The 12,673-nt window shown below is 44.0% G+C and overlaps 1 pseudogene; it reads left to right on the forward strand.

Moving 5' to 3' along the window:
* The first annotated feature begins 1,182 nt into the window (after positions 1-1,182).
* Positions 1,183-11,364, forward strand: LOC138770753 (alpha-1-antitrypsin-like protein GS55-MS; annotated as a pseudogene).
* Positions 11,365-12,673: the final 1,309 nt, after the last annotated feature.

Consider the following 12,673-nt stretch of genomic DNA (forward strand, 5'->3'; position numbering starts at 1 on the left):
AATTTTTAGTTAACGCAGCTAGAGCCTGAATTCCATCCCACTGGAAGTCCAGGATCCCACCCACGTTGGGTCATTGGATCCGCAGGGTGGAGGACGTACAGAGGATGGAGGAGCTGACGGCATCTTGGCAGGAACGGTCTGAGAAATTCGCCTCTGGATGGCTTGGACTGTCTTGGAGGGGTCCACCCACTATAAGCAGCTGTTGACAATTTAGGGGTTCTTGTGTACAGTTGGGGAGATCTTCTTTTACCCCTTCCCTCCCCTCCCATTTTTCTCTTTCTTTCTCTCCTCTCTTCCTTTCTAATTTTTCTAAAATAGTTTAAGAGCGGCCTCTATTTTGCAGCTTCTGCTCTTGTTAAGGTTATTACAGTGTTGGTTTCTGGCTAATGTGACTGCGATCTACGTTGTTCATTACTCATTTCTATATTTACAGACTGTAATAATCTGCCTGTCTTAATATGAAAAAAAACAAAAACATAGCTTACTTGCATCTGTGCACTACTGTGGATCAGTCCCTCTTCTTAGGGGGTGACTGTCCTGAAGGTAAGATCCTCGGTGTAGGCAAGGCTGCTTCCTATTGTCCAGTTACCCCAAGTCTAGGTCTAGCAGCACATAGCTAATGGTCTGAGTCTCTCAATAAAACAGATTTTGTCTCTTAATCAATAACTATAACAATTGATGGATTGTCCGCTCAGCCAGTCAGTAGCTGGGGCAGAACTCGGGGGAAAATGCCTTTCGGTCCCATGTAATCCACACATCCCTGCCAGTTACACTGGTACAGAGAATACATATTATGACATTACATATAACAGTTAGTGAACAGGTGCCATCCTTGGTCCAGCCGCAGGGATCATGCTCTGGGACACTGCAATTCCTCCCGGACACCTTCTTCCTCCTCCTCCACCTAACTCTCAGCCTACTTTCGGCCGTGCAGATGGCACTATATGACCCCACCCCATTATTGCTCCATAATGGACAGGCTGCTCAGGATGAATCAGCTGTTTGAGTGTCACAATGTTCTTATAAAGTTTGTGCGGTCCCTGCAATAGGCGTATGGCACAACCTGTCCTACATTACAGATACAATCAGGAACTTCCTTACTGAGCACTAACACCCCGAGGGGGTGACCTACCCCTCATATATAGACACCATTATTAAGGATTTCACAATAGCAAAGATCTGACTATATATACAGCAGCAGAAGCCATAGCCGGCACTGACACCTCCTGAGGAGCCGGTGGTGAGTACTGCTTCATGTCCATCTCTCTGCGGCTTCTGTAGTCAGGACTGGAGGGAAATCATCTCTTCTAGGGATATAAAACTAGCAGAATAAATATAAAGTAGTGCCTTGGATTACGAGCATAATCAGTTTCTGGACGGTGCTTGTAATCTAAATCACTCTTATACCAAAGCAAATATTCCCATAAGAAATCACTGATTTGCAGACAATTGGTTCCACCCCCCAAATATACTGATTACTATTCTGAATAACATGTAGAAGAGATGAAACAATGAGACGCAGCAGAATCTGTGATATTATAAGTTACTGTACAGTATAGCAGCATGTGGTATATAATGTATAGTAACCGTATAACCCTGATAACACAGCAGCTGGATATGTTATATATAAGTTACTGTACAGTATAGCAGCATGTGGTGTATAATGTATAGTAACTGTATAACCCTGATAACACAGCAGCTGGATATGTGATATATAAGTTACTGTACAGTATAGCAGCATGTGGTATATAATGTATAGTAACTGTATAACCCTGATAACACAGCATCAGCTGGATATGTGATATATAAGTTACTGTACAGTATAGCAGCATGTGGTGTATAATGTATAGTAACTGTATAACCCTGATAACACAGCAGCTGGATATGTGATATATAAGTTACTGTACAGTATAGCAATCAGCATGTGGTTTATAATGTATAGTAACTGTATAACCCTGATAACACAGCAGCTGGATATGTGATATATAAGTTACTGTACAGTATAGCAGCATGTGGTGTATAATGTATAGTAACTGTATAACCCTGATAATACTGCAGCAGCTGGATATGTGATATATATAAGTTACTGTACAGTATAGCAGCATGTGGTACATAATGTATAGTAACTGTATAACCCTGATAACACAGCAGCTGGATATGTGATATATAAGTTACTGTACAGTATAGCAGCATGTGGTATATAATGTATAGTAACTGTATAACCCTGATAACACAGCAGCTGGATATGTGATATATAAGTTACTGTACAGTATATCAGCATGTGGTATATAATGTATAGTAACTGTATAGCCCTGATAACACAGCAGCAGCTGGATATGTTATATATAAGTTACTGTACAGTATAGCAGCATGTGGTATATAATGTATAGTAACTGTATAACCCTGATAACACAGCAGCAGCTGGATATGTGATATATAAGTTACTGTACAGTATAGCAGCATGTGGTGTATAATGTATAGTAACTGTATAACCCTGATAACACAGCAGCTGGATATGTGATATATAAGTTACTGTACAGTATAGCAATCAGCATGTGGTATATAATGTATAGTAACTGTATAACCCTGATAACACAGCAGCAGCTGGATATGTGATATATATAAGTTACTGTACAGTATAGCAGCATGTGGTGTATAATGTATAGTAACTGTATAACCCTGATAACACAGCAGCTGGATATGTGATATATAAGTTACTGTACAGTATAGCAGCATGTGGTGTATAATGTATAGTAACTGTATAACCCTGATAACAGAGCAGCTGGATATGTGATATATAAGTTACTGTACAGTATAGCAATCAGCATGAGGTATATAATGTATAGTAACTGTATAACCCTGATAACACAGCAGCTGGATATGTGATATATATGTTACTGTACAGTATAGCAGCATGTGGTGTATAATGTATAGTAACTGTATAACCCTGATAACACAGCAGCTGGATATGTGATATATATGTTACTGTACAGTATAGCAGCATGTGGTGTATAATGTATAGTAACTGTATAACCCTGATAACACAGCAGCTGGATATGTGATATATAAGTTACTGTACAGTATAGCAGCATGTGGTATATAATGTATAGTAACTGTATAACCCTGATAACACAGCAGCAGCTGGATATGTGATATATAAGTTACTGTACAGTATAGCAATCAGCATGTGGTGTATAATGTATAGTAACTGTATAACCCTGATAACACAGCAGCAGCTGGATATGTGATATATGTTACTGTACAGTATAGCAGCATGTGGTATATAATGTATAGTAACTGTATAACCCTGATAACACAGCAGCTGGATATGTGATATATAAGTTACTGTACAGTATAGCAATCAGCATGTGGTATATAATGTATAGTAACTGTATAACCCTGATAACACAGCAGCAGCTGGATATGTGATATATATAAGTTACTGTACAGTATAGCAGCATGTGGTGTATAATGTATAGTAACTGTATAACCCTGATAACACAGCAGCTGGATATGTGATATATAAGTTACTGTACAGTATAGCAATCAGCATGTGGTGTATAATGTATAGTAACTGTATAACCCTGATAACACAGCAGCTGGATATGTGATATATGTTACTGTACAGTATAGCAGCATGTGGTGTATAATGTATAGTAACTGTATAACCCTGATAACACAGCAGCTGGATATGTGATATATAAGTTACTGTACAGTATAGCAGCATGTGGTGTATAATGTATAGTAACTGTATAACCCTGATAACAGAGCAGCTGGATATGTGATATATAAGTTACTGTACAGTATAGCAATCAGCATGAGGTATATAATGTATAGTAACTGTATAACCCTGATAACACAGCAGCTGGATATGTGATATATATGTTACTGTACAGTATAGCAGCATGTGGTGTATAATGTATAGTAACTGTATAACCCTGATAACACAGCAGCTGGATATGTGATATATAAGTTACTGTACAGTATATCAGCATGTGGTATATAATGTATAGTAACTGTATAACCCTGATAACACAGCAGCAGCTGGATATGTGATATATAAGTTACTGTACAGTATAGCAATCAGCATGTGGTGTATAATGTATAGTAACTGTATAACCCTGATAACACAGCAGCAGCTGGATATGTGATATATGTTACTGTACAGTATAGCAGCATGTGGTGTATAATGTATAGTAACTGTATAACCCTGATAACACATCAGCAGCTTGTAGATACAGGAAGGAGCTGCAGATCCCCATAATGCAGTAGCGTAGTACAACAGGCTAGAATAGAGAAGCAGGGCTGCTGTCAGAGGTCTGTGTGGTCACATGGTCACAAGGGGGTAGGGTGTGTTCAGCATGGACCAATCAGGAAGTGAGAATCACAGAGCTGTGCAGGAGCACAGTGACAGAAACTTTTCTATACAGCTGTGTGAATGGCTGAGAGTAAGTGGAGGAACATTATAGCAGCAGTGTGTATAGCTGAGTGTGAGTGCAGGCAGATTATAGGAGGAAAGGAGAGGATGGGAAACACAAGGGAGGACAGAGACTGCAGAGAGCATGAAGGGATGAGCAGGGCATACAGGGAGCTCTTAAACCAAAGCAATGCTCTTAAACCAAATTACAATTTTAAAGAACAGTTATCTCTTCTTGCAAACAGCTCTTAATCCAAGTTACTCTTAAACCAAGGTACCATTGCATACATATATAATACTAGCAGAATATATATATATATATATATATATATATATATATATATATATATATGACACTAGCAGGATAATGTGACTGCAGCCTGTGAGACAGACCCTGCCCCTTTAATAATGTGACTGCAGCCTGTGAGACAGACCCTGCCCCTTTAATAATGTGACTGCAGCGTGTGAGATATACCCCACATCTCTTATAATGTGACTGCAGCCTGTGAGACAGACCCTGCACCTCTAATAATGTGACTGCAGCCAGTGAGACAGACCCTACACCTCTAGTAATGTGACTGCAGCCTGTGAGACAGAGACTGCACCTCTAATAATGTGACTGCAGCCTGTGAGACAGAGACTGCACCTCTAATAATGTGACTGCAGCCTGTGAGACAGACCCTGCTCCTTAATAATGTCACTGCAGCCTGTGAGACAGACCCTGCTCCTTAATAATGTGACTGCAGCGTGTGAGACAGACCCTGCTCCTTAATAATGTGACTGCAGCCTGTGAGACAGACCCTACACCTCTAATAATGTGACTGCAGCCTGTGAGACAGACCCCACATCTCTTATAATGTGACTGCAGCCTGTGAGACAGACCCTGCCCCTTTAATAATGTGACTGCAGCGTGTGAGACAGACCCTGCTCCTCTAATAATGTGACTGCAGCCTGTGAGACAGACCCTACACCTCTAATAATGTGACTGCAGCCTGTGAGACAGACCCTACACCTCTAATAATGTGACTGCAGCCTGTGAGACAGACCCTACACCTCTAATAATGTGACTGCAGCCTGTGAGACAGACCCTACACCTCTAATAATGTGACTGCAGCCTGTGAGACAGACCCCACATCTCTTATAATGTGACTGCAGCCTGTGAGACAGACCCTGCCCCTTTAATAATGTGACTGCAGCCTGTGAGACAGACCCTGCTCCTCTAATAATGTGACTGCAGCCTGTGAGACAGACCCTACACCTCTAATAATGTGACTGCAGCGTGTGAGACAGACCCTACACCTCTAATAATGTGACTGCAGCCTGTGAGACAGACCCTACACCTCTAATAATGTGACTGCAGCCTGTGAGACAGACCCTACACCTCTAATAATGTGACTGCAGCCTGTGAGACAGACCCTACACCTCTAATAATGTGACTGCAGCCTGTGAGACAGACCCTACACCTCTAATAATGTGACTGCAGCCTGTGAGACAGACCCCACATCTCTTATAATGTGACTGCAGCCTGTGAGACAGACCCTGCCCCTTTAATAATGTGACTGCAGCCTGTGAGACAGACCCTGCTCCTCTAATAATGTGACTGCAGCCTGTGAGACAGACCCTACACCTCTAATAATGTGACTGCAGCGTGTGAGACAGACCCTACACCTCTAATAATGTGACTGCAGCCTGTGAGACAGACCCTACACCTCTAATAATGTAACTGCAGCCTGTGAGACAGAGACTGCTCCTCTAATAATGTGACTGCAGCCTGTGAGACAGACCCTGCCCCTTTAATAATGTGACTGCAGCCTGTGAAACAGACCCTACACCTCTAATAATGTGACTGCAGCCTGTGAGACAGACCCTACACCTCTAATAATGTGACTGCAGCCTGTGAGACAGACCCTGCCCCTTTAATAATGTGACTGCAGCCTGTGAAACAGACCCTACACCTCTAATAATGTGACTGCAGCCTGTGAGACAGACCCTGCTCCTCTAATAATGTGACTGCAGCCTGTGAGACAGAGACTGCTCCTCTAATAATGTGACTGCAGCCAGTGAGACAGACCCTGCTCCTTAATAATGTGACTGCAGCCTGTGAGACAGACCCTGATCCTCTAATAATGTGACTGCAGCGTGTGAGACAGACCCTGCTCCTCTAATAATGTGACTGCAGCGTGTGAGACAGACCCTACACCTCTAATAATGTGACTGCAGCCTGTGAGACAGAGACTGCTCCTCTAATAATGTGACTGCAGCCTATGAGACAGACCCTGCTCCTTAATAATGTGACTGCAGCCTGTGAGACAGACCCTGATCCTCTAATAATGTGACTGCAGCGTGTGAGACAGACCCTACACCTCTAATAATGTGACTGCAGCCTGTGAGACAGACCCTACACCTCTAATAATGTGACTGCAGCCTGTGAGACACACCCTGCTCCTCTAATAATGTGACTGCAGCCTGTGAGACAGACCACACTCTAATAATGTGACTGCAGCCTGTGAGACAGACCCTACACCTCTAGTAATGTGACTGCAGCCTGTGAGACAGACCCTGATCCTCTAATAATGTGACTGCAGCCTGTGAGACAGACCCTGATCCTCTAATAATGTGACTGCAGCCTGTGAGACAGACCCTGATCCTCTAATAATGTGACTGCAGCCTGTGAGACAGACCCTGCTCCTCTAATAATGTGACTGCAGCCTGTGAGACAGAGACTGCTCCTCTAATAATGTGACTGCAGCCTGTGAGACAGACCCTGATCCTCTAATAATGTGACTGCAGCCTGTGAGACAGACCCTGCTCCTTAATAATGTGACTGCAGCCTGTGAGACAGACCCTGCTCCTCTAATAATGTGACTGCAGCGTGTGAGACAGACCCTACACCTCTAATAATGTGACTGCAGCCTGTGAGACAGAGACTGCTCCTCTAATAATGTGACTGCAGCCTGTGAGACAGAGACTGCTCCTCTAATAATGTGACTGCAGCCTGTGAGACAGACCCTGCTCCTCTAATGTGACTGCAGCCTGTGAGACAGACCCTGATCCTCTAATAATGTGACTGCAGCCTGTGAGACAGAGACTGCTCCTCTAATAATGTGACTGCAGCGTGTGAGACAGACCCTACACCTCTAATAATGTGACTGCAGCCTGTGAGACAGACCCTGCTCCTCTAATAATGTGACTGCAGCCTGTGAGACAGAGACTGCTCCTCTAATAATGTGACTGCAGCCTATGAGACAGACCCTGCTCCTTAATAATGTGACTGCAGCCTGTGAGACAGACCCTGATCCTCTAATAATGTGACTGCAGCGTGTGAGACAGACCCTACACCTCTAATAATGTGACTGCAGCCTGTGAGACAGACCCTACACCTCTAATAATGTGACTGCAGCCTGTGAGACAGACCCTACACCTCTAATAATGTGACTGCAGCCTGTGAGACAGACCCTACACCTCTAATAATGTGACTGCAGCCTGTGAGACAGACCCCACATCTCTTATAATGTGACTGCAGCCTGTGAGACAGACCCTGCTCCTCTAATAATGTGACTGCAGCCTGTGAGACAGACCCTGCCCCTTTAATAATGTGACTGCAGCCTGTGAGACAGACCCTGCTCCTCTAATAATGTGACTGCAGCCTGTGAGACAGACCCTACACCTCTAATAATGTGACTGCAGCGTGTGAGACAGACCCTACACCTCTAATAATGTGACTGCAGCGTGTGAGACAGACCCTACACCTCTAGTAATGTGACTGCAGCCTGTGAGACAGACCCTACACCTCTAATAATGTAACTGCAGCCTGTGAGACAGAGACTGCTCCTCTAATAATGTGACTGCAGCCTGTGAGACAGACCCTGCTCCTCTAATAATGTGACTGCAGCCTGTGAGACAGAATGTCCACACTTTGCACCGGTGACTGATATCTGCCCCCTCCCCTTATATAATAGACTGTTTCACAAACAACGACGGCCACAATGGAGGATGAAGGAGAATGAGAGGTCACAGTTAGTGTGTGGGAATATACTGGGAACAGAAGGTCCTAGAGAACTGAGAACCAATCTAATACGTTCCAACTGGCCAGATTTGGTGCAGCTCGGCCTGGTGTTTTGGCCTGGTACTGATCCTGAGCTCTATTAGGGCTCTATGGTCATTTTGAAGATGTTCCCATGCATATCTGGCCAGTCTTGGTCTCATTCCGTAACTCCATATTTCGCTTTGTAGAGTGAAGACATAGGGGGCGCTATGAGCTCAGCATCCTACTAGGGCCGTTCCTGGAGGACCAGCAGCTCAGGTAGATTGGATATGTTTTGTTCCTCCTCTCTCCGGGCTTCCTGGTATAGACGGGCGCAGACACTTTGCCTTCAGGCTTCAGGTTTTGCTGTACTTTACTTGTTAGGATCTTAGTGATGGAATAACCGACTATACGATATTACTGTATGATGGAACCTGCTTTATAACCTGTATTGTAGATTCATAATCTTGTATACAAACCCTTAATAAGAATATTTAGAACCATAAATGACCTATATTACACCGGTGAATCATGGGACTTTACTTTGGTTTCCTCCACAGAGATGAAGCTCTTCCTGCTCGTGTGTGTGAGCCAAGTTCTGCTCTGCGCATTGGTCATTGGTCAACCCGAAGCAGATGATGATCAGCAGAAACTACTAGCGCCATCTATTGAGACATTTACAGGGAAGCTCTACTCACAAGTGGTTACTACTCACCCCAAGGAGAATCTCTTCTTCTCCCCATTGAGCATTTCTATTGCCTTTTCTTTGCTTTCACTTGGGGCCAAGGCTGATAGCCGTCGTCAGATCCTAGAAGGACTTGGTTTCGACACCTCAGTGGATTCTGAAGACATCTACAAGGGCTTCCAGCAGCTCCTGGAAAATCTCAGATAAAACTAACAGTGAGCTGGAGCTGAACATCAACAATGCTCTCTTTGTAGCCAAGGATCTCGTCCTTCAGCAGACCTTCCAAGATAACGCAAAGAAGTTCTATCAATCTGACGTCATCTCCACTGATTTCCGGCAATCGGGGAAAGCAACAGCACAAATTAATAGCTACGTGGAGGAGAAAACCAAAGGAAAAATCAAAGACTTGCTGAGCCAGCTTGATGTAGAGACAGTTTTGGTTCTCATCAACACAATTTTCTTCAAAGGTAAGTCATAGATGTGTGAGGAGCAATGAGGATCTGGACCTCAGCATGGATACAGTATGTACATATATAGTGACCACACCATGCCACCTGTGCCGGGATGCTCCTCACCTCTTGTAGGCCTCAGCAGCTCTACATCCACAGGACTCAGATACAGCTGAAAGTGGTACCTGCCAGGTGTAATCGACAGGATAGAAAGGGGCAGAGGTTGCTGCTACTGCCTCTCTGGTGGTGACACCAGTTGGGAACCAGTTTTTCAGGAGTGATATTGGTTTATTGGATTTCTGTGTTTTAGGGTCCTGGAAGGTTGCATTTAATGTAAATAATACCAGAGAACAAGACTTCCATGTGGATGAGAGGACAGTTGTGAAGGTGCCGATGATGACCAGAACAGGAGAGTATTCTATGGCCTCCATGCCTGAAATAGGATGCACAGTGGTCAAGATCCCGTACAAAGGGAACTTCTCCGCCATCTTTATTATACCGGATACAGGAAAAATGCAAAAGGTGGAGAAAGCTTTTCAGGAGGGATCCCTGAGGTCATGGGTACAAAAACTACAACCAAAGTAAGAACCTCTATACGGGATCAACCAATGATGGCCACTGTTCTCTCGTACTATCGTACTGTGTATAGAACACCAGCTATAAGACGCCAGTCAGTTTTGGGGTGATGGTTTACCCCTATGGCCTACAGGGATAGAATTTAACCATAACCCTGGCCCCTTCTTTATGTAGCAATAATTGGGGTACATAGAGGTCATAGACGGGTTTCCCCCTCAGTACCCTGTCTACAAGGAAGGAGAGCTGCTCTGTAAAGTTGTCCATACACTTATCTCCCCCAAATCCTCAACTTGGCCAAAATTGGTAGGTTAGTCTAACTTCAATCCAGAGGAGCCCCCATACTATTCACTAGACAAGGCTTTACTTGGGGACTTCTCCAGTTGTCGGGGATTCCAAATACCAATGGTTTTTCCCTCTTCTTTTCACAGGAAAATAAAACTCTCAATACCCAAGTTCTCGTTTTCTCTGAAGCTAGATCTTATAGAAGAGTTAACGCCCATAGGCTTCACCAATGTGTTCTCCAGCACGGCTGATCTCTCCGGGATTGCTGAAGGTCCTAGATTGGAGGTGTCACAGGTGAGATCCATTATAAAAGGATAAATGTACCAAGGAGAAACTATAGAGAACCCAATCAGCTTGTACGGTGGAGCTGTGAGCATGACCCCATTGTTGAGACAAGCCCAGCCTTACATCTCACCCGGTGAGGTATCCTCATATAGTACCGGAGAGATGATGGCCGTCATGTTTAGGTAACAGAAGAAAACATTCTATACAAAAAGACGCCACGTTTCGAGGGGGTCTCCACTCCTCCTCAGGTCCATACAACAATAGTACAATGTGATAGGACACCACACTAACCCTAGAGCAGTGGTCCTCCCCGGGCATCAGGGACCAATATATTAGGGGGCTTCTCGTTGGCCGGTTTTCCTCACACTCCCAATAGGTTACTCTGGAATCCATGTTTATTTCTCCTTACGTCTTCTCTATAGGCCGTCCATAAAGCTGTGATAGAAGTGGACGAGGAAGGAACAGTGGCGGCCGCGGCTACAGCTATTGGGATTGTGGCCACCAGTATTGTAATATATCCTGAGGTTACAGCCAACCGTCCGTTCATTCTGACCATCGTGAGGGATGATGATAATTTGGGGCTGTTCACCGGGAAACTCATTAACCCAACTCTGTGAAATGGATCCAGTATCTACTACTCATAAAATAAAGCGATACAATACAGTCTGACGTTGTCTTTATTGTATTAGATCTCTGCTCATTCTACGGGGAGACACCGGAAATTACTGTGCAAAATAGACAGATTTTGGGGATTTTGAGATTCTCTGTCTGAATCCAAAGTCTTAAACTGTCCGTCTGCACTTTACCTAGAAACCCACATGAGCCCTTATTTTTTGCGCCACTAATTGTACTTTGCAATGTCGGCTGAATTTTTGCATAAGATACACTGCAAAAGCAGGAAAAAATTCATGGTGTGGTGAAATTGAAAAAAAACCCCACATTTTGTGTTTTTAGTGGATATGTGTTTTTACGCCATTCGCCCTAGGGTAAAACTGACTTGTTATATATGTTTCACAAGTCGTTACGATTAAAACGATATATAACATGTATAACTTATATTGTATCTGATGGCCTGTAAAAAATTAAAACCATTGTTTACAAATATATGTTCCTTAAAACCGCTCCATTCCCCGGCTTACAGCACTTTTATCCTTTGGTCTATGGGGCTGTGTCAGGTGTCATTTTTTGCGCCATGATGTGCTCTTTCTATCGGTACCTTGATTGCGCATATACGACTTTTTGATCGCTTTTTATTAACACTTTTCTGGATTTGATGCGACCAAAAATGCGCAATTTTTCACTTTGGGATTTTTTTGCGCTGACGCCATTAAACGTGCGAGATCAGGAATGTGATTAATTAATAGTTCGGGCGATTACGCACGCGGCGATACCAAACATGTTTGTTTATTTATTTATGTACTTTTATTAATAACCTGGGAAAAGGGGGGTGATTCAGACTTTTATTAGGGGAGGGGGCTTTTTACTAATAACAACACTTTTTTTTTAACTTTTACACTTATACTAGAAGCCCCCCTGGGGTTAGGGTTATTCCCCCTCTGGGGTTAGGGTTATTCCCCCCCTGGGGTAAGGGTTATTCCCCCTAGGGTAGGGTTATTCCCCCCCTGGGGTTAGGGTTATTCCCCCTCTGGGGTTAGGGTTATTCCCCCCCTGGGGTTAGGGTTATTCCCCCCTGGGGTTAGGGTTATTCCCCCCCTGGGGTTAGGGTTATTCCCCCCCTGGGGTTAGGGTTATTCCCCCCCTGGGGTTAGGGTTATTCCCCCCTTGGGGTTAGGGTTATTCCCCCTAGGGTAGGGTTATTCCCCCCCTGGGGTTAGGGTTATTCCCCCCCTGGGGTTAGGGTTATTCCCCCCCTGGGGTTAGGGTTATTCCCCCCCTGGGGTTAGGGTTATTCCCCGCCTGGGGTTAGGGTTATTTCTCCCCTGGGGTTAGGGTTA

The sequence above is a fragment of the Dendropsophus ebraccatus genome, chromosome 13 (genome assembly GCF_027789765.1).
Source record: "Dendropsophus ebraccatus isolate aDenEbr1 chromosome 13, aDenEbr1.pat, whole genome shotgun sequence".
Taxonomy (NCBI): domain Eukaryota; kingdom Metazoa; phylum Chordata; class Amphibia; order Anura; family Hylidae; genus Dendropsophus; species Dendropsophus ebraccatus.